This window comes from Tinamus guttatus, unplaced genomic scaffold (genome assembly GCF_059628265.1).
Source record: "Tinamus guttatus ecotype Peru unplaced genomic scaffold, ASM5962826v1 Tinamus_guttatus_pri_ptg000047l, whole genome shotgun sequence".
NCBI lineage: Eukaryota > Metazoa > Chordata > Aves > Tinamiformes > Tinamidae > Tinamus > Tinamus guttatus.
In genome coordinates, this window is record NW_028288581.1 from 1,100,891 (window position 1) to 1,128,398 (window position 27,508).

The window sequence follows — 27,508 nt, forward strand, 5'->3', positions numbered from 1 at the left end:
TTTTTTTCCTATTTATTATCCATTTGCTTCATCCAGGTTTACATAAGGACCTCGTTCTTGATGTAAAATGGGTTACAGCAATCAGAACAGTTGGATTAGCGAGGAATGGTAGGTACTGAAGTGGGGATTATATGCCTAAATACCTTTACACAGTTGTTGTCAGTGTCCAGGTTGAAGAACTTTAACTGAGATTTTAGATAGCCTCTTAGATGTGGTTTGAATTTATACTCCACACTGTTAAGAAGAAAGAACAAATATCAATTTTGTCCTTTCTAGACCCAGCTTTAATATGTGGCCAAACCTGAAACAAGCATACTCTAAAAGCATCCACTGGCCAAAACACATTGACCAAAACACATTGGCCAAGCTCTGCACTCTTCCTCCTCCCTTCTCTTTTCCTCATTTTTGGCATGGGGAATGGGAGTCACAGAGCATGCTAGGCCATTTGACTCAATATCTGCTGCTTCCTTTCTGCTTGCAAAAAAGCCTCCAGGAGTCTGTTTACACAAATGTGGCTGAAAATATGGCCCTAGTGTTCATGCTCAGATTTAAATATGAAGAAAACTCACATGCATGAAAAAATAAAGGATGGAAGGAGAGGGAGAAATAGCCTGGGGAAGAGATGTAGTGAAGCACAGATATGTATGCAGACACACAGTAAATGGCAAGTGAAAAGGACAAAAGAGTATCAAATAAGAACTAGAAAGATTTTCTGCTTTCTTAAGGGGCAGGGATATCTTTTAGGTAGATGTCTCAAACACCTTGGAAGATATCTTTTCACTGTTGATCACAGAATTTCATGCAGTAGGATCTGCTTTTACTGTTTTTCTTCAGTGTCTTTAATTTTTCTATTCATTGTTCCCAACTATAATTTCAGTTATTTGATTTCGTCCTGGGCATTTTTTTAGTTCTCAAAACTGAAACTACTTTTAGTGACTTCTTTACTTGTTCTTATTTTATTCTATCATAAATGACAAATAGGCTGTATGGCACATTCTCAGAGGAGAAAGCTAAATATCACAGAAACAGAATTTGAAAATGTTTTAAATAAGGACACTATTCTCCAGACCACATAGTAGAGAGATGAGTCAAAATTGGTTTTGTTTGCCTCCGTATAATCAATGCAAACTTCATTAGGTTTGGTATATTCATTTTTCCCATTGATTTTTTTGCTTTTGTTGTTCTTGTTGGACTGCTGTCTTTCTAGTATTTCCTAGGATTTTTGGTTATTTTTTCTCTTCCATATGCTTTTTTTTGGGGCCTTTTTACCATTCAGTTGCCCTTGAATTCTTTTAATAAAAAAAAATCACAAACAACAAGTTTTATCTTATTTTATTAGATTCATTTTCTAAAATCATTTTCTTCTGGGAACTGTCCGTGGGAATGGTCCGTGCATTTGATTTATCCTCTTTGTCTTCAAAGGACATTGTAGGGTCAAACAGTGCTATATGGTGAAGTTCACCATAGCTCATGAATTGTACAGATGAAGACCATTTCAGCCATCAACTGACGTTCAAGAGCCTTTTATGAGTACTAGTTTATGTGAAAAATAATTCAATGTAAACTGAGGTCTGTCTTGACTAAACAGTATCTTTTTTAAGTATCCCAGAGGAGATCATCTTCAGGAAACTTGAGTGAATGATGTTCAAGTACTAGGTTACATGCTTGCTCTTAACATCTGAGCCATGGTCTTTCCGTACAGATTGTGCATGCTCTGAAATCTCTTAACAACTATATTGAATGTCAGGCCATAGAGTGTGTTGGTGCCTTCCTGCTGTCCTGACCACTTGCTGCCCACCTGCTGGTGCCTTATGTGGATTAGCTTGCTGCCTTGTTTAGTGGTTTAGAATTTACATTCCAGATGCAGAGAAGGCTGAGAACAAGAGAAGAGGAGGAAACATAACTAGGATACCCCCTCCTGTTGTTATGCAAACCCTGATTCCTCTGATACCCCAGTGACAGCCTCTAGCTACCAAGGTCTGCACATTATTAGAATAATTTATATAAGCCTAAATGACAGATAAGCACTCCAGGAAAGTGCGTTAGTCCATCCTATTTCCTTATCAATTCTCTAGATTAACACTAGCTGCAGCTGCTCTTCCACAAGTAACTTCCTGATGAGCTCACCAAGCAAGGCTGATCATTGCATCTTTATTTGTTTGCCGGAAAGTGCCATGGTAAATTCTTCATCATAGGGCAGTTAGATATTTTAATTAAAATTCTTTATTGATGTATTTGGAATTTAGCACTTCACTTGAAAGGAAAACAAAGCAACAAAAAACAACTCCAAAAATATACCACGGAAGTGTTGTTGTTTACTTTTTCTAAGTGGTGGAAAAATCTATATATGACATGAAGTGTTTTTATTGTCCTGTGGAAATGCTTTCTTATTTTCATTGTTACATTCACACGATACATAAATTGGAATTAAAAAAAAAAAAGAAAAAAGCCATGAGTCTTATATCACAGTGCACAAAGTAAATCCTACACCAGCATTTCACAAATCTTGACTCCTGAATACTTGCTTTATGATGAAACGAAGTTCCTTTCATATCTACCAGGAAAGTGTGGCCTTTAGAGGTTAATCTTCTCAATGGGCACCTTTGTCGGCAGCTTTTGGAATGCTTTCGAGCCCGGGAGGTGCCTCCTGCTCTGCTCTGCTCCGCTTGCTGTGCTCACTCTGCAACACTCTGCGCGGTGCAGACAAGGGCCTGCACGTCAGCGCTCTGGCCCTTAACACTCCGAGACAAACCTAATATGGTGTTAAACCTGCGCACCAGTTGCTATTTTCAAAACTGTCCTGTGGTACTGGGGATCCACATCGTTTCAGCGGCAATGTAAAACTCAGCTTTTACATCTCTGACCTATCTGCAAAGAAATCTGAAGCAGGGTCCCAAATGCAAACTTGGTCAGAGAATTCAGATGCAATTGCACAGCTTGGTACAACCCTAGTTCAAGCAGAAAAAAAATAATGTGTTTATAATGGAACAGTCTTACAAGGAATAGACGTGCTACTTTATTAAATAAATCATGAGTAGGACACTCAGAGTGATTTCACACTGGGAGCAAGTGAATAATAATAAAAATTGTGGGTGATTGCTTTCAGAACACGAAAGTTTGGCATTTGTAATACCTTCTGCTATGCACAAAAAATGAGCATGATTTATTTCTAAGAGGAAATGTAAAAGGATTTTAGATCCAGATGCAGTGGAACTAGTTTAGGCAATTAGTACCAGACCCTTAAGTGTAGATCGATGAGGGAAAGCTGGAAGTATAGAGGACAGAAGGTGAGCCACTACTCATAATAACTGTGAACTTTTGTATACACAATATAAACTGCACTTTCATAAATTTGGGAAATAATCAGTTTTCAAACACAAAAGTTTTGTGACTTTTATCTTTAAAAGCCAACGCAACATAAGTTCCTGGAGGCAGACCATGTCTATACCATATAACTCATATGCCCCAGGCTACGTTCCCTCTCCTCCTACCTAATTCAGGGCAGAATGTTCCTAATTCAGGGCAGAACAGACAGAATCTTCCCTTCAAAATGTTTGATTACAGACTGTGCTGTAACTAATAGACAAAGAGCAAAGATAACATTGTACAGAAAACTGAAATATACTGTTTTGGATTATGGAATCCAGGTCTCCTGAAATGCATTATTATTTAACAGGCATCACTTGGTTAATCTGCAGATTTATTTATTTTTTTAATACAGATTCTTGTATCTAGAGAATAATACAGGTTATTCAAATATTACCATACACGTACAATTTGTCACTATTCTATTATTTTGCCACCTTAAAACTAGTTTGAAGCAGTTTTACTTTAGCTTTGCCTTGGTTTCTAAGCTTACACCGGCATTTGTCTGCAGAGAGCAAGACATGCCAAGCTTCACTACCTTGAGAAATAGACATAGTTTTCCAAAAAACTATGGGGCATTATCTGGTGAAATCTTACTTCTCCATGAAAATGCTCTGCTGAGAAATGAAAGCTATACAGTGTCTTAGTCCATAATTACAAAAACTCTTTAAAAAGCATCAAGTAACACAGCTAGAGATGGAGTCCGTTCTGGCCATCTCTCTCTCCTCCCTGGTCTCCAGGCAGTGCTGTCGGATACCCTGTGTCTGCGCCAGTGTGAACTGATGTGACTGAATTGTGAACAGCAGTGGGAAACAGACTTAAGTTTTTAAAACTCAGTTGCTTTCCAAATGGATCATTGACCTGCTCTGATTTACCATGCTGTAACATTAATAGTGACAATAATAGCGCAAGAGCTTGGGGGGTGCAAAGGAAAGGAAAAATGGAAGAGAAGGAGGCAAAAAAAAAAAAAAAAACCAGCTGCCACTTTTAGCAGCACTTCTAGCTTGCTCCTCATTAGAGGGCTGTGGAAACCATCAATTTAAAAATCCAGACTTGCAAAATGTAACTTGACTCAGTCCAGACTAGAACACTTTAAGAGACACTTGGGTTCCCATTTAGCAATAGATCAGCAATTTTCTAGAAAGCAACTACCATACATTCTAATAATAATAATAATAGCAATTTTTAAAAGATTGATTATTTTCTGGTCACTTTCTTAGACTTGTCTCTTTGTAACATTTGACCTACTCTTAGCTGAATCCTAGATAAAACTTGTGGAAGATACAATGTCATTTATTAATTTAACAAGGTAAACAATGAAATGAAAGGACATCTGTATGTACAAAATTTTGCTGTCCAAACAAAAGGAAAAATATGAAGCTTATCAATATTTATATTTATTGGCATGTAGTGATCACCATATTAACTCAAGAGGAAAGGAAATTCAAGATTTAACTTTTGTCTAATGCATTATTGGCTACTCTGGCCTGTTTTTGTTGTTGTTGTTGTTGGTTTTGGTTTTGTTTTTTTCTCATAGGGATAGAAGCCTGAGCATTACATAGACATTGGTCTACATCTGATCCAGAGTGGAAATTACAATGTTCCGCCTCCTGGATAAAAAGTGAATCCCTTTTAAAGTTATTGCAAAAGCCCCAAAGTCAGAAAGATCTAAGGAGTAAATAAAATAGAACAGGGCAGCCAACTCGCATAGTTTCCATGTCATATTCTCACAGTCTAACATTCTGTTCTCTGCAAGGAGGAAATAACAATATAATGTACAGCCCTGCCACTATTGCTATTAATATCTTGGAATGCATCCAGAAGCACATGGGTGCAGGAGAATATGCTGTTCCTAGTAATCACATAAATGTTTAGATGTTTTTCTTTATGAGTCTGAGCCTGGATCTCTTCTGTATGCTGCATTGCATAGGTCCTTATTTTCCAGCTTCACAAAGGCTTGGACCAACGAGACTTCACTTTTAAAGTTGAGTTAGAGCATAGCAGAAGTACTACAAGTTCCAAAACAATGTATGAGCTATTTTAGCTATTTTAGTCCTCCAAAAGTAAGGGAAGGAGGGGGGAAATGGGTGGAAAGTAAAATAAAAACAGAAAAGCAAACTAGGGCAAGCTGAAAACAGCTCTGCTAAATGTTAAGCAGAATGCAGTCATTAAGACATGAAAAGTCTTAATGATTTGATATTCCAGTTTTCCTGGTTTCAATTTCATAACTTAACAACGTTGAGGTTCTTCTCTGCATACAACTATGCAATAGTCTAATATAGTGAAATTGCCTAATCAATCTTTGTATGGTGAACTTCCCCAGTACTGCCTGTATGCTGAAGGCCTTAATAGCTGGTTGGGAGACTTCAAGCTGTGTTTAGCCATCACTAGGTGACCCGAGTCCCAGAACAACAGAAAAGGCTCACTTTCTCCTGGCAGAGGCAAAAAGTGACTTCCAAGCACAGGATACAGTTAGGAAGCGCTGTACCAGCTGCAGTATTTGAAACTTTTCTCTTCTTACTCTCTCCTTCTTACTCTCTCCTTTTAGTTCTTCTGTTGGGTTTCAGTTTTAAATCAGTGGATCAGTGGATTTAAAACTGAAACCCAACAGAAGAAGTAAGAGGAAGCCAGGAAGACAAAATGTCAAGTATAGAGGAACATTCAAATGACGTCCAGCTTGTTAAACTAGGTACATAAACATGCATACAGTGCCTGAAATGACATATGCCCTTCACAGCAATGATCCTGCTTTCTCTATGTGCACCTGCCAAATCACAGAGTAAGAACTGCTGAGTGTAGGAGGAAGTCCTAAAATCCCAAAGTCCTAAGAGTTTCAGTACCTCTGCTCACATAAGATATGAGGATCAGACCACTTTCCTACTAGAACTGTAAAAACTGGTTCTGCACCTTTTTATCCTATATAATTGTCCATAGGACTAAGAGAGTGACAGAAAACACCAGCTCCATTCCCTCATCTGTTTGAGATTGTTTGAACGTATATCTCTCACTTCTTGCACCATCCTGGCTCCATTAACTGTGAGCATATGACTGAATTCAGCTTGTGAAGCTTGTCTAGCCACCTACAGAAGTGACCTTTCCGCAGCAGTCCATGAGAAGCTTACTCTGACTGTTCATCAGCTGTGTCACAGATGGGGCCAACTCCATCTCAGGAAGGCTGGTTATCTTATCAACTTCATAGGAACCCTGCTTTTGGTCCAGAAGCAACATAGCTGTTTTTAAGTACAGTTTCTGAGGCAATTAGCACTGCTGAGGCTGTACTGAGAGGAGGCAGTTTAGTCCCTAGCCTTAGATTGATGAAACCTGGTATGGGGCCTTATGCTTATGTGTTGTGACATGTCATCCAGGGCAAGTTTCTGGCAACCCAGAGCACTAGAACTGAGGAGCAGAAGGAAACCTCATGTGCCAGCACCACCACTAAACCACTGCCTTGATGAACCTGACCTCATCCCAGGAGAAAAGCTATCTAAGCTCCTAGCTAGTTCCACTAGCTGAGCAAGTTATTTTGAAGCTTCCTACAGTAGTCTAGATGTCCCACCCGGGATAGCCTCCATTCATTCATCTGGAGAATGCCAAGGGTACACTATCTTATTTTGTAATGGTAAAAAATTATGGAAAGGATATAAGAGAACTCCATCACTGACATTGCTATGCTGATTATAACAAAATACCTGAAGATCGAGTTTTCCCTAAGAGCTCTGGCTACAAAATTATTAAACATTTTGACATTTTGGCAAAATATTTCATGACAAAAAATGGAAACAGTTGTCTTAATATAGTTTTCTTTGCAATAAAGAAGGATATTTGGTGCTAGTGGGCAGCACATAAAAGAGAGGGTATTGAGCTCCTGGGGCAAACCCTTGCAGCTAGCAGGAGCCTGCATAAAACTATGTGAGCTTTCTCCCAATGGTTAAAGAAGATTCTTTAGATTTTCATTTTGATCTCTTTTTTTCTAGTTCAGTGTGTTAGTTCATTTATTTCTAGTGTAGTCTAATTTACAGTGATTCAGTCAATCAGTAAATGTGAGTCAAGTGTTGCACATATTCAAATGAGATGCAAAGGCATGAATGGATACAGCTTATTGTGATTTCTCAGGCAAAGAAAGAGAAGGGGAAAGAATCTCTTCCAGGGCCATGTAAAGTGACCTTTTGGATTTGCCATTCCTGACATCACAATAATTAGGAAGGAATCTGAGAGCAATGCAGCTCAAAGAATTTGGCCATGAAACTCTCACTGCAGTTCCTTGTCATGAGTACCACAAGATGTCTTGCTCTTTTCCATACTTATCTTCAGTTGTGGCCACTGTAAGCAGGATGAAAATATCACAGATTCACTTTCTGCTTTGTTGCTGCATGTGACAGTAAAGGGTCACCATGGACTTGGCCAGACACAGATGTATGAGGGCACCATAAGGTCAATTTCCCTGCCAGAACTTACGCAGATCACACAGAGGTGACAGCCTGTGAAAGAATTATGTAGACTTGTTGTGCTAACAGTAACAGATGTGTCAAATAAATAAATGTAATTAAATCTGAAAAGTACAGTTCAAGGTATCAAAATTTGCGCTTCTATTTAATAAGCACATTTTAGATTCACAGGAAATCTGCTTAAATATAAAAGATCATAGACACAAACATAGAGGGAGGGAGAAAAACATAGTCTTTTTCTCATATGTTGCTCCACTGTAGCAACCTCCTGTCTATCAAAAAGAAAATAAATCTCAAAATCCACTTAAGGGACAGAAGAAACCAAAATCAACTTCTCTCCCAGTCTGACCCGGTGAAAAAGAGACAAAAGAGAACAAAAGAAGCATTCAAACAATAGAGCACTCTTCACACAAAAACATGAGAGCTTATGCCTATTTTGCCACACTGTTTTGTTTTGAAGGTGAATAAAGAAGAGACAGAAGCAAATAAATGAAAGCCACAGATATTTTTGCCTTATTCAGCATACAATTACATGTTGTAAACACCTTCAAGTGGCCCTTGGGGCCATCTGTTGTTGCTGTTGAAAGCCTATGGGCAATATTTTTTGTCCACAAAGTGACAAAACACACTCAGAGCAAGTCAAGAGTAGTCAGTGGAGAACAGAGATTTATCATTCTGCTTACCCAGTTTTGAATCTGTCTGGCAAGTCAATTCTGTCAAGTCGATAAGAAGCATTTACATTGGTCACTGTTGCTAAGGCTCTGTACACAGCTCAGCATGTTGGGCCAAAAGAAGATGGAATCTGACACAATAAGTCAAACCAACAGCCAGCATGAAGGGAGCTAAATGGAGACCAGGAAAGACTTGTCATCAAGTGCACTGAGTGCACTAGCCACAAACTCAGTTATATATGGACCTAAGATGTGCCTCAGTTTCTTGCTTCAAAAAGGCTGAATTTATCAATATGAAGAGAAGACAATACAAATTACAATTTCTGCAGTGTCCTAGAGCTCTCCTTAGAAAGGTTAAACCTCTAACATATAGCAGCTAGCATCACTGTGGTGGGTAGGATCCAGAATGAAGATGATCTTTCTCTGTTATGTATTTTCACTCTGCTAGAAGTGACTTTCTGTCTACAGAAGCATCACTTCAGAAGAGGATGTATAGTTGTGATGAGCTACTCATTCATTTAGTCTGTGTTGTAAATAGGTCACTAAGGACCCACTGGATAAGGTTTAATGTGCATCTATGATACAGTCAGTGTTGTCATAGAAACAGAGAGTTGAGACGCTGGAGTTACATTTAAACTAGCTAGTCATGTGGTAGAAATGTTCCTGTCAGAGCAACACAAGGCTCACCAGAAGTTACAAAAGAGAAGGATACATATTTAAGAGATTAGCCTACACTGAGCTCTGGGTTTTGCAGCTGTACAGTTAATAGAACCCACAATAACTACTTACAGCTGTCAAGTATCTCTGACAAACTCTCCAGTTCAGACACACTCTGTTTATGCACTTCATTACCAACTTTTGAAGAGCCTGAAGCTATTGCTATAGTGTTCATGAGAGTTATACAAGTTAAATATAAGTATGGACCTTACAGATGTCAATGATTTAAAAGAAAGTTAGATCAATTGGATGGGAAGTCTTTATTTCTAATTGCAAATACTGAACTACAACAAAATTCTGCTTAGATATTAGGTTTTGCTTGAAATAATCTGAACATTTTGGAGGAAGTATAGTCATATTAAATGAAAGTGAATTAAAACAGAAGTGTTTATGGCTGTTTACCAAATTTGGAAGCAGCTGGAAGAATGAATTTCTTTCAGTTTTCTTTGTTCTTCCGCAGGCATGTACTGAGAAAATTTGCAAGACAAACTGGATTTCTTATTATGCCCATGGCACTGTGTGCACATATTCGTCCACATGGCAGAAGGGTTCAAAGCTCTGACCTAAGTTAACTCTGACCTAATTAAACCAACTTCTGTCGGAAAAAAAAAAAAAGGATATACTTACTGGGTCAGGAACTGACCACAAGCTTACATTTACTGACAGAAATGAATCCATCCAGGGATGACTCCAACTTAGCTTCTCATAGCTGTGCGCAAGTTAACAGCAAGTCTTTTATATATACATATATGTATTTATTTGTATTTATATGTATATGCATATGCCTATATGTATATGTAAAAGTTAGCAGGTATATCTAAACTAATTTTCGTTGTCGACTGATGATTCATACGGCAGAGACTATCAACCAAAAATCTCTGCATCGTATGAATATATAAAGACACTAGCAAGTGAAAACTCCAAGCCACAGTGAAAAAGTGAGAGGCTTGTGATCAGTTATATGTTCTTCTAAAGGAGTATCAGCAGGAAATGTGCTATTTAATGTAATCATTGACATTGTATAGAAAGAAAAAGCAACAAGTTTAAGATCTGGACTTTGGCAGAAGAAGGCTACCAGTAGGCTTAGGATGATTTATGCCAACTCTGTGTCTGAACTTATCTTTGATATTAGTATTATACATCCATTTGCTTCATGAAAGATGGAAGAACCTTCAGAAGAATAAAGGTGACTATGCCAAATGAAATACAATTCAAATAAACACACACCTGAAGTACAGTGCACAGATATGTACTGAAAGATAATCTGTTTTCTAAATGATCTAAGAGTTCTAGATCTGCATAATAATTTATGAACACAGATTTATGGCTCCCTTTGTACATAATGTAAGGAAAAATTAGCTTTCATTTTCACAGCCCAGTGGATACTTAGCAAATAACAGCAAATAGAGAGAGAGAGAGAGATTCTCTAATTCTCTAAGTTGAGAAAGATTCTAAGTTGAGAGAGATTCTCAATTCTCTAAGAGTGATATCAGATCTTATCTGATAGAACAGAGAGAGGAACAAGATGTTTCGCAGGTCGATTTGCCACTCAACTCTATTTGATATTTTTTGGCAAACTAATGTATCACACTCAAACTAACTGTTGGGTTAGTTAAGTATGGATTTAATTCTCAGAGTCAAGAGTCTTATGGAAAGGTTATGAAGAGAGGATCACATCTGCTTTTTTGCTCAAGTAGCTATAGTTAGTTATGAGTTTTGGAATTGGAACAAAGGAATCCCCATGCCTACTACTGAAAATAGAAATTTGTACATTCCTAATTCCTCTGTGAGAGTATAGATCACTCACACAAAGAGAACAGGTACAGCATGCAGTGACAATAAGAAATAAGATTCCTTGCTAAAACTGAAACAACAAAGGATTGATGATGAAAATATTCAAGGGTGCTCAGATGTCACTGAGCTCAAGTTGAGGGGCTCCAAAATTTTTATACCTCCTGTAAGGAGAGGGTGTATAAACTATAAGCAGTTTTGTTCAAAGTGCACCATTGCATGGCAAAATTCTGTCTTGCTTCTGTGACAGCTTTCATTTGCTTTGCGACATCTTAGTAGTCAGTGATTAGCTATGGTAATATGTATTGTTAATACTAAGACATTCAATGACCTAAAATCAGTTTCTGATACTAGATGTATTTTAGCTTCTCCTCTGTCTCAAAGGCTAGGAATGAGTATCTCCCGTGATAGACTTTCTAATGATATACATTTCCTTTTCCAATCAGGGAATATGAAATTTAATTAATACTTAGAATCTTGTGATTCTGAGTGTGAATACTCCATTAACTAGTGTAACAAAAGACAAATTCCATTATCTATTATGGAATCAAGATATATCAGGTTCTTCTAGTAAGAAGGATTCTGATCATGTCCAGCCTGACAATATTGCAGTTATTCTTTTTTTAATCCTCATTTTATCACCAGTAGGCTTGGTGCTGCATAAGGAATGCCTATGAATAGGTCATCCTGAACCAGCTTTAAACTAGTCGAGGTACAGGAAGAGTCTAGATATGGTGATGAGAACATCAGAGCAGGGTGCCAACTCTGGCAGAGAACCCAGAAGTGTCAGTGAACCAGCTGGGAGGTTAGCCTGCCCTCAACTTGTTCCTGATTAGGACTACAACTGAGTACACACACTTCAAAGTATAAAGTCAGCATTGATATGCCACAGTCACAGTGGCGGTAAAGTCTGTCTCCTTGTGGGATTACTTGCAGGAAACAATTTTGATAAGACTAACACAGCCGAGTACATTTTTTTTTAATGAAAGATGTAGAGAAGTAGAGAAGTGTTAAAGGAAGCCCCTGATGTGTTCATTTCATAAAATGCCACAGAAAGATGACTTGACTTCCTTCAAATGAAAATAGGTTTTTGTGGGATTTCTGAAGGCCAGCAGCCATGTTGTGAGCAAGCCAGATCTAGGTGAAAGGGCAGAAGGGCGCCAGATCTAGGTGAAAGGGCAGAAGGACCGCTAAGGGATAACGAATTCGGCCGAGGGTCAGATAAGGAGTAAAAGAGTTGAGAAACAAGTAGAGGGGGACAGTCGTTAAACGTAAGGACGTGTGGACACTGCTAGTTAGCCTATCACACTGTGTAGTTAGACGCGTGGATGCGGGGTCTTAACCAATGCTTATAAAGAAGCACTCGCGTGTTCAGGGAAGCCTTGCATATAAGCGCGCTTGGAACCCTGAATAAACTGGCACTGCTTGATCACATTGATCGTGTCTGTGGTGTCCGAGACCCCCATGTCATGTTTTTGAAAGTTAGCCATGCTTTTGCAGGAACAATTTGCTACAGAATAGGGTGATTAAGACATTTGTTTTCTGAGCTTCTACTTCTTCATATAAAGACTTGGCAATATTGTTGTTAAAATTGTTAGCACTATATTTTTTTCAAAGATAAAATGAGTGTAGATAACAGGAACAAGTGGAAAATTAAGTTTAAAGATTTCAATGGGACTTTGTGATTAAAGTTTGTATAGAAGGACAAGAGAATTTATTTGCCTAGAAGGGAAATGCACTAAGAAACATATATAATATTAGTACAGCAGAAAAAAAAAAAAACCTATAAAATTAAGTTTCAGGAATTTTGCTTGACTTCTGGAAGTAATTCAAGCACTAGTATGGGGGGGTAAAACTAATCCCAAATTACTGCTTAGAGGAGTCTACAGTCTGCTCTAGGGCAGGACTCATAATGTGTATGAAAAATATCCACATAAAACCAAAAAGCCATAGAATTAATACAGTAGTTTTAAAGTTATATTTTATTAAAATATTTAAGTTGGAAATCATGAATCTTCAGCAGACCTTGGATGAGATGAATCACAAAAATACATTTTTTGTCCATATATATGAAGAAATATGCATATGTGCAAACACATATGTATAGACATGCATAATATTCACAAATATTCATCTTTAGACACACATGCTGTTTTCAATATACAAAAAGCTTTTTTCCAAGATCAAAGACAAAATTTCTTGCTGACTTTATCGAGAATTATTTTCTTCTAATTTTGAAGGATAAAATTAAATCACTTGAAATTGATTCATAACTTCCAAGTTTTAAGAACTCTCAATAAAATCTCTCAATAAAAATATTATCCAAAATTATAAATTTTAAAATGCTGAATCAGTAATGTCTTCCTTTCCCAGACAACTATATTTGAGGCTTTCACCAGATCCTTTACACACTATGACAAGGTACATAATGTGGATAGGGCATTAAAAAACAGTTCCTTCCCTGTGAAACAGGAATGAGTAAGATGAATCATACAAATTGTGGATTATTATCATTTTGCAGATAGTGTGGGATTTATATTCCACTTGCAAAACATATATCAAGGTGAACAAATGAGGGACCATAGAGAATTTCCAGCATATATGTACTCATGACACTAGTTAATAGAACCATACTTAACTCTGTGATGAATTTCACCACAATTTTGAATGTTTCTTTGGTTATGCATTTGTCATTTTTTTTGTCCTGCCCTTAAAGTTTCTGGTATTTCCAGAAATCTGTAATTCTATGTTATTCTGATTACTGAGCTGGACTTTGCAAGCAACTGCTTGAACTGCATGAAGTAAAAAAAATGAAAACAGCCCAAATAGACACACTATTTTTAAAAATAGTAGGTATTTCATCATATTTTCTCCCTCAGTTTTAGTAATTAATATTGACAAAGGTCACACTGAGAGGTACTGAGTATTTTTTTTAAGAAAGACTTTATTTTTATTTCTTTTGTTTCTTTTGCTGTTTTTAGATGTCAGAAGAAGCTATAGACAGACTTATATGCAGCAAACAAGCATAAGTTTCTGTTAAGGTTCTTTATAGACAGTTTCTACAAACATGGGAATATACAGCATTTGTATCAACAGAAAAGAAAAATGCTTCAGGTTTCCTTTTTACCAAATCTCATTCCCCAAGAGCTTCTTCCTCACCTAGAGAAATGTACCAGACCCAAAGGGTGAAATAAACAGAAGTAGGACGAGACTGGGACAGAGGAACAGTGCTAGAAGAGCCAGTAAATAGAAAAATGTCAAGATCATTTGCACAAGATTTCTCTTCCAGAATTGTCAGTATATTCTCCTCAAGGCACTTGTCTAATCTTTTCCTGCATTTTATGAAAAGCATATTGAAAGAAACTTTGAGTACATGTAAATACTAAAACAAAATGTGTTTTATTTTGCACATAAATAAGGTGTCTTCTAAATACTGTGAAGTTAGTCAGTTGAAGTTAGTAATTAAAAAAAGCAAATCAACTTAGCTAAACTATGCTGTCAGGTGGACAAAAACATGAAGACTAATGAATGAAGTAAAACTATCCAGAATCTACCTTTTAATAGATGAACACACCTGCAATAAATAAACTCTATAAGTTAAACAGATTGGATCAGACCAACTCTCTAGTGCACCCGATTTTATGGGACAGTTTACATTTCAGCTGTATAGGTTTCATTACTTCACTCAAACTAAATATCTCCTAACTAAGAAATACTCCCTTCTCAATAGCCCATATTCTTACAAAAAGTATGGGGGCTATAGTATTGTTCAACATAACACACACCCTTAATCAGATGACAGCTTCTGTCCAGCCAAAAGTTGGGTTGTTTCCTGTCTCAGATTCTAACTGCTACTTGGAAAGCAATCAATGAAATATTAATACTCCATTTTACAAATAAATTAGATAGGAGTTTGCACAAAGCCGCTTCACACACTATCACAAAAAAAAAAAAAAAGAAAAAAAAAAAGAAAAAACTGCAACATTATACTATGCTTACTGAGCATAGAATCATAGAATTGTTACGTTTGGAAGGGACCTCTAAAGATCATCTAGTCCAACCCCCCTGCACACACAGGGTCACCTAGAGCACGTGGCACAGGACTGCGTCCAAGCGGGTTTTGAAGATCTCCAGAGAAGCAGATTCCACAACCTCTCTGGGCAGCCTATTCCAGCGCTCTGTCACCCTCACTGTCAAGAAATATTTCCTTAAGTTCATGTGGAACTTTTGGTGCTGCAGTTTGTGGCCATTACCTCTAGTTCTGTTGGTGGCCACCACTGAAAAGAGACCAGCACCATCCTCTTCACTCCCTCTCTTGAGGATTTATATACACTGATTAGATCCCCTCTCAACCTTCTCTTCTCCAGGCTGAACAGGCCCAGCTCCCTCAGCCTCTCCACATAGGGCAGATGTTTCAGGCCCCTCATCATCCTTGTAGCCCTGCGCTGGACTCTCTCCAGTAGATCCACATCCCTCTTGTACTGAGGGGTCCAGATGTGGCACACAGTACTCCAGATGCGGCCTCACCAGGGCTGAGTAGAGGGGCAGGATCACCTCCTTTGACCTGCTGGAGACGCTCTTCTTAATGCACCCCAGGTTCCCACTGGCCTTCTTGGCCATGAGGGCACACTGCTGCCTCATGGTCAACTTGTTGTCCACCATGACACCCAGGTCCCTCCCTGCAGAACTGCTCTCCAGAAGGTCAGTCCCCAGCCTCTCCTGGTGTCTGGGGTTATTCCTCCCCAGGTGCAGGACCTTGCACTTGGCCTTATTGAATTTCATAAGGTTTCTCACCGCCCAGTTGTCCAGTCTGTCCAGGTCCCTCTGGATGGTAGCGCAGCCCTCTGGGGTATTGGCTGCTCCTCCCAGTTTGGTATCATCAGCAAACTTGCTGAGGGAGCGCTCTGTGCCTTCATCCAGGTCCTTGACGAATATATTGAACAGGACTGGACTGAGAACTAACCCTTGGGGGACATCACTAACTACAGGCCTCCAGCATCCTCAAAGAACTTTTACAGGAGTTCAACAAATGAAAAAGACTGATTCCACAGAATGTTAAGAAGTCAAACGACGTCAAAGTTTCTTATATATATGTGAAGTGAGAGGAACTGATATCATGACAAAGCAGCTTTTTGCAGCTTCTTTATTGACCTGATCTATCAGGGCTGATAGTTTAAATCCAGAGCCAGAAATGCTTTTGTAATAATTCTGAAACCAGAATACAGAAACCTTTTCCATGGCCAAGGTCTATAGGTCTATAGATCTGTTAGATCTTTTGAATAAAAAGCATATGATACTTCCCTGGTTCCCAGACCTGCAAAGTTCCTTTTGTGTTGCTTTCATTTTATTTCTTTCTCTTGGAAGTTGTTTTGGGACAGTCAAAAGGACTGTTAACTTTAAGAAGTATTTAAGGTGCATTTTAAATGAAGGTGGAAGAGCACATAATTTATCCACAGGCAAAGTTTATTCACCTTTAGCATCCTGTAACATCTCTTTCTTCTATGGAAGGAGAGAGACAGCAGAACTTCCATCGCAGTTAGAAACGGGAAAATGGAACTGATAATTAAAATAACTTACTAGTGGAAAGAAGGATGATCTGTGTTGTCATGAGACACCAATACCTCTGAGCAAGGAATTTATTATTTTTACTTCCTGATAGGAGAAAGCAAATAAGTGAAAAGCCTGCTTTAAAGACCACAGTTACACTTAAATGCAAGAAATATAAATGGTGAGACAGTGGCAATGGAATGTTATAAAGGCTGAGTTCCAATAATTCTAATTCTCATATTATGTGACAAGAGATTAGTTAATAGAACAAGAAAGTATTTATTCATTTTGTAGGGTATTTTAGGGCCCTTTAAAGTGGTTTAACAATTAAAATAAGTAAAGCTGCTATAAACAACTTTACCTAGCATTTGGCATAAAAAAATCCCTCGGCATTTGTAATACTGTGTGTATAACAACAACAAAAAAGTAATACCTATTACATCTAAATCAGATAAATACTTACATCAGAACCTTTGTCATTAATTGAGTAATGAGGTTGATACTTTGGCAATAAACAGAGTTGTTTGTTCAATTTTGGGACTCAAGCAAACTTGATTAATATATTAAATAAAAGCCAGATAATAATTTATAAAATAAACTTTTCTCTCTTTTCTCCTTACAGCCTGTTTTGGTGAGTTTGAGGTATTATACTTTGAGGTATAATTTTCTAATATCAGTGCAGGGAAGATTTATTTGCTTAACTGCCACTCAAATAATAGGAGATATTGTGCTGGATTTTAAAGCGAAGTACTGCACAGTTATGTGTGGACATGTGCTTTAGTTATAACCTATCTCCAAATGTCATAGAATGTAAAAATACTACAATAAGGCCAAGAAACAGCAGAACAGGAAAACAGGGGGAGCAATGGTGTCACGAGAGGAAAAGGATTAGGTCTAGATCGAGTGGTAGAAAGAAACATGGGGCCAAGCTGGAAAATCACTCTTTCCTTCTCTGTTTATTGACATTTAAACCACAAGCTGCAGTGCTTCACTAAGATTATACCTTGATTAGCTTAAAAGAGCCTGAAGCACCTGGAGGCTATTTCAGGGTCCAGTGCAACACCTGCTCATCTTCTACTACTTCTGTTGATCGTGGAACTCTGGACCAGACCTTCTGTTTGGGGAACCAGTGCCTTCTTTGGACTCTTTTTGGCTTTATACTTAGTGATTAATGGTGCATGAAAATTACAATCGTAACATTCATTTTGAGGCAGTAAAACAGTGGAAAAGGAAGAGGTACACAAATAAAGTGCATCTTTTCTTCAGCATCATGATTCCAAACAGATTTGAACAAGTTGTAAGTAACAGAGGCTTATTTCGGTTATTGTTTACAGGGCTGCAGCAAAACTCAATGAAAGATTTTGGAAAACAGCAGCTGTATACTGGTTGATATTGACAATGCGAGCACAGTGACCTCATGTAGGTGGCTCTAGAATCCCTTGTACTTAAGTATTTGTTATTTCAGAACCAAACCCACTTCCTAGTGAGAAACTGACATTCCTTATCATTACCCTTACAAATCATTTCTTCTTTTGCCTAACTGAATCTTCTTCTTTTGCCTAACTGAATCTATAAGTATATTCACTGGAATCTGAGTTAGTTACATTACTTGCAGGGTGACAGTGTAAGCAAGATGCAACAGGAAAAAAATATTGCTACAATAACACCTTCTACAACAGGTAGAGGCAAAAAAAAAACCCCAACCAAACAAACAAAAACAAAACAAAACAAAACAAAAACCCCCAAAATGTGTAATGATTACCTCACAGTGTAATAAGGAACAGGTTAAAAGGCATTGGTCAAACTTAAAATACATTAACATGTTTGAAGGGTATAAACATTTTAATGTGAAGCTCCAAACTGGAGAAGGGAGTAGAAAGGAGAGAGTATGCAAAAACATTGATGCTCAGAACAATTTTGCGGGTCCTTAGGTCAAATATTGATGGTTCAGCTTCAGTTTTAAGACCCTGTTCTGCCCAGATCAGGAAAGTGACTTAAAAACGCTCATCTCAGCATGAGTGCTCTCTAAGGTAATGTGTGGTTTTTTAATGAGAATTGTCAGAATGTCATAGTTTTTGTCCTGGTGTGGAATGGAAAATATTTCAAAATATTTTGAAAGGTCAAGCATTTTGTTGGAAAGAAAATCCTTTTGCTGCTCTATACAGTTTTCATATCTAATTAAACTGTGACAGAACTTAGGTAACAATGTGTGAATAAAGTTTTAATACTACTAATAAATGTTATAAAATTTCTAGTATTTGTCAAGTTTAGCTTCTTAGAGATTTTTTTTTGATTGTTTTAACTTTAACTTCCCATCATGGGACATGAATGAATGTACGCATTATTACTCTAGCTATTTTCAGGGAATTATTGTATTTTCATTTTCACTCAATTCTCAAAGGGAAAAGAAAGGAAAAAAATACAGGCAAAAGTAGTCAAAATAAAAGGCTGTTTCTCTCTTGCATGGATTGGCTGCATCATGGTTGAGATCAAAGCTCATTAAAAAGTTTTTTGTTTTTTTTTTTTTTGCCATAGAGTACTGTTCTGTATGTTAATTCGTGCAGCATATTAACACACCCCTAGTCTTACTACAGTTCAAGTAAACAAATTAAAGATATATATATTTATATATATATATATTATATAACAATACTTTATATATATATATATATATGTAGTATATATATATATAGGGCTACTAGAGCTAAAGTGTAGTTAAAATATACTCTGCGAGAATATTGGGATAAAGGTGTATAATTATCCTAAAGAGAACAAGAAAGATTAAGAGATAACAGTACAGTAACTTGTATAAATATAGTAAGTCTGTTTTACTGTATTTAGACTGTTTTGGGGCAAATTCCTTGTTCAGGAGCAGAAAGATGTGTATGCAGCTCCTGCAATCTATGAGCCATCTACAAATATGAATTCCTTTAAGGCTGATGGGATGTGTAGTATCTTGCTCACTGCCAGGACCTGAAGTGGCTTTATGATGGCTGAAAGAGGAAGAGGGCTCAGATTAGTGCTCACAAAGGAAGTCACATACCTAAATGCAGGTGTAGACTAGATATTTCTGGCTACAGGAAAATGCAGTACTGTAAACATATGCAGAGCTGTAAGACCTACAGCTGGGTGCCTACCAAAGTAGAGATATCTGTGATTAAAATGGAAGCTAAGCAGATGTATTCAAAACTTTGGATTTGAATTTAATAAGTTTGGAATGGCTGCTATAATGATTCTAGCCTTCTTGAAGGCAGTGATGGTTAGTCCCATATAAGTGTCAGCACTAGATGGTTAGACTCATGGATGACTGAACAAGAAGTATTGGAATGAATGGTCAGAACTGAACATACCAATCAGGCAGAAAAGGGGAAAAAAAAAAAAAAAAGAGAGCGAGAGAGAGATTGGTGGGGGGGAAAGAAGGGAATTCTCTCCCTTCCTTGTGTTCTTAGATTTGCCAACATCTTACTTTGTCAAATGCCTTCTATCAAGATACAAATGATCATCTCTCTTTTCAGCAAAACAGAATTTGAAGTCTTCTTTCTTATTTAGGAGGCCTAAAGACAAGTGTGTCTCTCCAGTATTCTCAGGGAAGTTGGTTTAGGGCACTTCTGGGAGGATGTAGATATTTTCACTGGTCCCTGACTATTAAGAGATTCCAATTTTTGGCTTATAGTAGTACCATCTTTACTGCAACGCAGGGAAGAGCTTTACTAATGTTAAAAGGTTATTTCTTGTGTAGATTTGAGTGCATTTTATCAATGCATGTCAGCTTTCACTGATAACACCTTCTTTTTGTATTGAATTGTGTAACTGAATGGTGTATGAAGGAAAGCAAAATTACTCCTGCAAAAATATGTATTAGAAATGAAAAAGTTAGTCAGTGCTAGAATATTCTCTTGCCTGGTATTTTATGTAAGTACAACATGATCTTGTCATCCAACCACACACAGAGCACAACCAAGTGCTCTAAAATATTGGGCTAAATTCATCAAAGGAACAATAAGCAGTTTTGGAGTGTGGGGCTTGGGGGTTTTTTATTTGAATTTTTATGAAAAAATGATGATCCTATTTGTTTTACTTGCTTTCCAAATATGACGAGTGAACATGGTCATGATTATTAACTTTCTATAGATGATGAAAATGTAGTAATTAATAACTCATTTCAAAATATATTATATAAGGAGGCAGCTAGCAAATATGTCTGGAACTAGCTGTTATATTGTACAAATAGATATAATGTGGTGCCATTCATTCATATTTTTCAAAAAAACAATGTTTAGTGATTATTCTTCAGCTGGATGTACAATGTGTTGCATTCAACATATAGTGTCTTGTGTGATTCAAGTTTAGATTTCAAAGATATTGGAAAAAAATTAAAGATACCAAATTATAGTTCTGCTCTAAACAGTGATTATGCAAAAATGGCACCTTCTTATGTGACTGATCTTTGCATTATGTTTACTTGGGTTCATTGGGAAGTACAGTGTTGATAATGACCATGCTTGTTCAGCTTTCTATTCCTTTTAATACCAAAAGGCCCATTCAGGCTGGGAGAATTCAATTCACTCTTTGATATCCTCAGTAGATGTATTATCAACAAAACGGTTTATCAAATTGAAACTAATTTTGCCTGTGTAAAACTATTCAAATCAGAGTGAGTGAAAGTCTCAGTGGGAACCCATTCTGCAGTTGGTATGATCATTAGCTTGATCTTTTTATGTGTGAACTATTCAAAGAATAACCACCTAACACCACAGACAAGTGAAACTGAAAAAAATATTGAACTGACAGAAGAAAAGTAAATCAATACACAAGAGTCAGAAAAGAGGGGGTTATTGATTGAATACCAATTTTCATTAGAAAAAAAAAATCTAAGTTTAATAAGTTTAAAAGCTTTGCTTTCTTCTAAGTAATGCTTCGGTACCATTTATTTCACAATATAACTTCAATATCAGGTGTATGAACAAAATATATTTTTATTCACTAAATATGCCTGACTGAGTAAGAGCTTCCAAAAAGGGAATAGTATAATGGCTAAGATTATCCAGGTCATATGTCATAGTATCTGCTGGTGTTTCCCAATAATGCTAAGTAAGACCTATTGAATCCTAAGTAAAGTTTGCACACTACTAAGAATCATACATGCTGCAAATGAGACCAGTGCCTTATGGCTAATGCCATTAAAAGATCAAATGGAGACTCTGGACGTGAATGAATGAACACACAAATGAGTGAGGAGCACCCAAATTGCTAGGTTTGTTTTACAGAACTCATATAAATTAAAGCATTTATGTATGGCATTGAGTTTCTAAAACTGTCAAGAGTTTAAGCACTAGGTAAGTCACAGTGTTTAAGAAAATATTTTGAGAAGAAAGCACATAGTTCAAGGTCAAATATCAATATCAAATTTCTACATTTTTAGAGTTACATAAATTAGTAAATATCTGAGTATGACCAGGACTCCTAACGAAATGTTACAGAGATTTCTTGATTTTTATCTGATCACCTTTTAAGCTTCTGGCTGCCTGTGGTCAAATTTCTTTTTCAATCTGTTCTGTAGCATACTAATTATGGTATATAAGAAAAAAGTTTTAGTTTTCTCTTGTCCAAAGTTTTCTGTTAGGTGAATCTTCTAATCAATGCGTACTTTGTTCAAAATGTGACACTGATTCTTGTTTTCAATTTTTTTATTATTAGTTGTATTAAATTTGTGAGACATGATCTGAGCTTCTCTATTCAACTAGACTATTTAGGGATAGATAGATGCATCTAGATTTTGAATTCCAAGTGACCATGTAGAAAAAGTTAGTTGAGATGGTAACATCTCTGTCAGAAGGGCTGAATGGCCGGTTTATTCATTCTGCTTCTTGTCTACTGACCTTTTGGTCCTCATGAGCTGGTTGTCAGCTTTCTTCAGCTGTTACAGATACTCACAAGTCTGGGTTGCTTCTGAAAAGTTGTTACTGCCTTCTCTTGAATAGCAGGAAATCATGCTGTCCTACTTGATTTGAAATGGAGTCTCAGAGATGTGCAGCCGAAGGAGAAACCCAGCATGCTGTTACTGACAAGTCATATTAAATGTATTTAATGATCATGTGCTACTGACAGTTCCCTGAACTGCAAACAGCTCTGAATCAGCTATTTTGCCTCTCTTGTACGTGTGTTAAAATCAGCATCCACTTGACTTCTTGCCTTGGTATTTTCTCCCGCCTTGGAAGGCAGTCAGGAGTGTCATAAAAGTACTTCACACAGACCGTGGGGAAGGCAGGAGATAGCAAGGGCCTCTCTTTGCTGAACAGTGAGCTTTAATGCTGTAAAATACCCCAAAAGAGGTTGTCTCCAGACCTTCTAGCTATCTGCCTCGACTGTTTTCAAACATGTAAGTTTGTAGAAGGCAGTAAATTATTCTTTGGTTATAGGTCAGATGATAGGCTAATAATATTCATCAGTTCATGTGTGGTCCTGTTTCCAAGTCAGATGTCATACATCAGGTTCTTTGCAAAGATCTCAAGAAAGCGGCAGTTTCATTCTGAAGTGGACATAAGGGTTACATTTATACCTCCTTCAGTAGAGATCCAGAAGCCATTTTCTGATAGATTTCCTCAGTGAGGTTACTGATTCCAAGCATGAGGAAAATCTTGAGAAAGTGAGATCATTTTAGGCACAATCAGTATAGTGTCATAATCTCCAAATCAAAGTAAAGTCAAGAAAAGAAAATCTGCAAAGCATTAAAAAAAAAATCCGCGTTTTCATTCCTTGTCTCTTTTTTTTCAGATATCTTCATCTTTATTATTCTATCCTCATCACTCACTGTCTCCAGGGGGATGACTTTAGTAAGTACGTGGAATTTTAGAATACATACTTAGGGGCATCTAGGTCTTCCTAAAGGGAATTCCCAATGTTAACTGTAACAGAACTGTAGCTCTGTTATTCCTCATGTCATTCAACATATCATTGACTCACTGGTACATACAGAGGCTCATGAATGGAAACAGAATTAGTGTAAAAATAGGACTAGAATTATTACTAGGTGATCTTTGATGTCAGGAGCATTGGGCTTAAGCAAGATGCAATGAAAGACTTGAAACAATGCTTGTTTTAGAGTTACCATTTTGCTAATGGAGAAGATGTCAAGAATGAAGAAGGTTTATTCTAAAGTGCAAACTGAGTGACCTGAAGGAAAAAAATCTACTGAAAATGAAAGAAAACAGAAAGAAATTAATAATGCTTCTTATAAGCCTAAACCTTGCTCCTGCTGCTGCTGCTGCAATGAGCAGATCATACGTATTTATTATGCAACAGTAATTTTGAGACTGCTTATGAACAGTCTTCTGTGTTTATGCAATGTCTGATATTCGTTATTCTAGTTGTGTTGATTAGTTGTGACTGGTCAGACAAATCATATGCTGTTGTTTCTGTTCTCAGATTAGAGGAGTGCACAAATACTCTCTGATGTGTCAATTAGTTTTGCTAATACTCTGCCAACTTCAAGTCCAAGATGCATGATCACAACCCATACATGTTTGGAAATGAATATGAAAGGGGAAAAAGCACAGCTGAAGCAAATTCATTAAAAAAACCCTGAGCAAATAGTCATATAAATTGCTTGCCATGATTGCCTGCGGAGCTATACACATGCTCATTCTTTTTTTTTTTTCTTGTTAAACATGTGCATGTGCTAGGAATTCAGGTCATTATTTTTACCCTTGAAAAAGATCAAAGCATCTTTTGTATTTGTTTTATTTTATATGCTTTTTATTTTCAATTTTTAATGATTATAAAACTATACCAGGTTTGGAAACCCACAATCTTGCTGCAGGATTCTGGACGCATCTCTCTAACGTGCTGAAAATTTCAATAGCATAGGGAGAAAGCACTTGTTCCAGGAATACTTGAACCAAAGAAAAAGACAGTCTTACTTTCTAATTCCATCTGAATATTGAAGTAGTTACATCTTAGCTCTGATAAGAAGTGCTGGCTTTCAAATAAAGAACAACTTGTTTCAGATCCTTCAGAATTTCAAACATTTTCTGAAATGATGACATTTTCTTTATTACTTTTATTAAGGTTAGTTTTGTCTCTGAGCCACAACATCTGTAACAATAAAAATATACTTTGTAGGATCTTACCAAAGATGAAAATACTTTCCTGAGAATGACCAGTAGAGTTCTGACTGCCAGATTAAGGTAATGAAGTTTTAGCTATAGTTTTAACTCAGCAATTACTGTCTATAACAGATGTTTTGTCTAAGGGTAACACTCTCTGCAATTTTATAAAAACTTATTGGTTCCATTCTATTTTCCATATGGTTTCAGGAAAAGGTTAGGAGATTTGTACTGCTTTTGTCTCACAGTCATTCACAGACACAGTCACACAGGAAGCACTCTCTACATATTTTATGTTTTGGAAGAAGATTTTTGTATGCATATTTCAAATATCCTGCCTGAAAAGATATAGAGAAGCTAGAGAGTAGGTGACTGTACTCATCATTGAACTGATTAGCAACAACAACGACAAGATAAGCTATCCTTGCCATAGTGATGCATGACAGTGGTGTAACAAATCCCTCCCACACGCAGAGAATAACATAAGAATAGCATAACAGGACATGTCAGGAGGAGCCTGTTGAAGAAAACCTTGAGGAGCCCCCTCTCTCTTCTTTACCAATGCCACAGGCTGGTATAATAACTGTGATCATTCTTCATGATTATATCAAGACTTTGGGACTTCCATTGGTACAACACTTCTCTGAGCAAGGTGTGCAGAGGAGTAGGTAGAACAATCTGCAAGCGGAGAAATGATTAAATGACTAAGACCAAAAGAAGTTAAAAATAAAGCACTTCACAAAATGGATTAAAAGGGACAATAAGGATTGTCTGAGCTAATTGTTAACTGAGCTATGAAAATCTCCTTTGATATAGATTATCCAACTTGCATGGGTAACTTATTTCAATACTTTAATCCCCTCCTGGTGAAAACGTCTTCCCTAAAATCCAATATAAACCTCCCAAGTCACTGCTTGTGGGTGTTCTCCCTGTTACATCACCTGCCATTATGGAGTACTTTGTCTCTCACTTGTTTGTCTCTCACCGATAGTTTTAGGCAGCTTTGGCTCATTCCTTAGTTAGTTTTATCCAGATTAAACAAGTCAGGTACTCTTATCCTCTCCTTTCATGTGCTCTATACCCCAACCTACTCACTAGCCTTCAGATAAACCCTCTCCTTTTTCTTGCTTCCATCTTTAATAGGGTGCCCCCAAACTTGAGGAAATATTCCAGGTACAACCTCACCAGCACAGAGCAGAGTATGAAACAAGTAGATCAAATTTTCTTGGCTAAGAACCCGCTCAGGTGGTTCAGTTACTCATGATGCAGGTGCACTGTTGGCTCACTTTCAGTCCAGTGTCCCTTGAAACATGCCGCTTCTCAATCAGTCGGCTCACAGGTAGAGAGTATTGCACCCCACATGCAAAACTTTGTTTCCCTTTGCTGAACATCAGAAGGTTTCTGCTTGCCCAGTTCCACCATTTATCATGACCTGCTCCTTGTCATGGTAGTCAAGCCCTCTATTTTACATTTTTGAGGGTGCACTGTGAAATCAGCTAGGTTGTAGATAAGTACACTAAACAACAAGGGCCTCAGTATAGACCTCTGTGGTCATTCTGATGGTTGCTGGCCAACAATCAGACCTTGAATCATTGATTATTATCCTTCAGACCTGACACGTGCCATTTTCAGTTCACCTAAAAGTCTAGTATTTCTTGTCATGTGTTGCCTTAAAGGTAAGATTATTTTACTCTCAATTAAACTGAATGTGGAAAAATAAAACTGCTTGAGAGTTCTTTTCAGCCACGCGTACTCTGAAGAGCACACATTTAACATAAGGCAGGTAGAGCCAGGCTCTTCTTGAAGTTAATGGAATATATGTAAGGAAAAGGTTATAGAAGGGAAGCAATCACGTTACTGTGACTAAACAAGCTATTGCTACTCTGGCAAGCTGTGATAAGGCCTGTGTGTTTGCTTTTAGCCTGCTACAGTTGCAAAATAAAACACATCAGATCAAACCACCAGTTAAACCACAACTCCTTCATGGTGATTTTCTTATGCACAGTTCTTTCATCGTGGTTTAAGCTAATGGATTTTTTACTTGCCAAAGAGATTCTACTAGTGTGTGCATTTTGCCAGTTACCACAGCTCAGCTGTTGAGTAGTAATTCAATACGACAAGATAATTAAATCATTTTTGACCTTGTAAGTACATTATGTATAAGGATAGAATTTGACCTCATTACTAAAAACTTTATTCAGAAAATCAGAGAGCATTTTTTGTTGACATCTTGGCATGCTGAATCAGGCTCAGAAGGGCATGAAAGTAGTGAATGCAGCTTTGGAGGTTTTTAATAGAAAGTTCAAATGTTAGAGGTGCTATTCTACAGGTTTCAATTTATAACTAGTTATGGCAGAATTAGTGAAATGGCAGAACTTCCGTACATGTGTGTTAATAATAAACAGTGTTACTTTTATTCCTTTTATTTATGATATACTTGGGCATATACCACTGTGACCTTCAGCAAAAAGTCACTATTCTAATGTTTGATCTACTCATCAGCTGATTTTTTTTAATTCAATATATGGCTCTGCATTTTCTATTTTACACTTACTTTGATTTAATGCTTGATGTTCTTATCATGAGACGTATTTTTCATTCTACTTAGAAACTGAAGTCTTTCAATAATATTTATCTAATAATAACATTTAGCATTATTGTTTGCTTTCTTTGAGATGTGATTGTGATTTTTGAATGGGGGCAAAGAATACAGTTTTAGTATGACCTAAGCGAAACAGTGAAAACATGTCCCAGCTTTGTGTAACTGATGATGAAACTCCTTATGGTGGAGTACTATAATTATGTGTTAAGAATCTAGCACGTCTCAGATACTGTGATAACACCATTCAACCATAAATGAGATGAT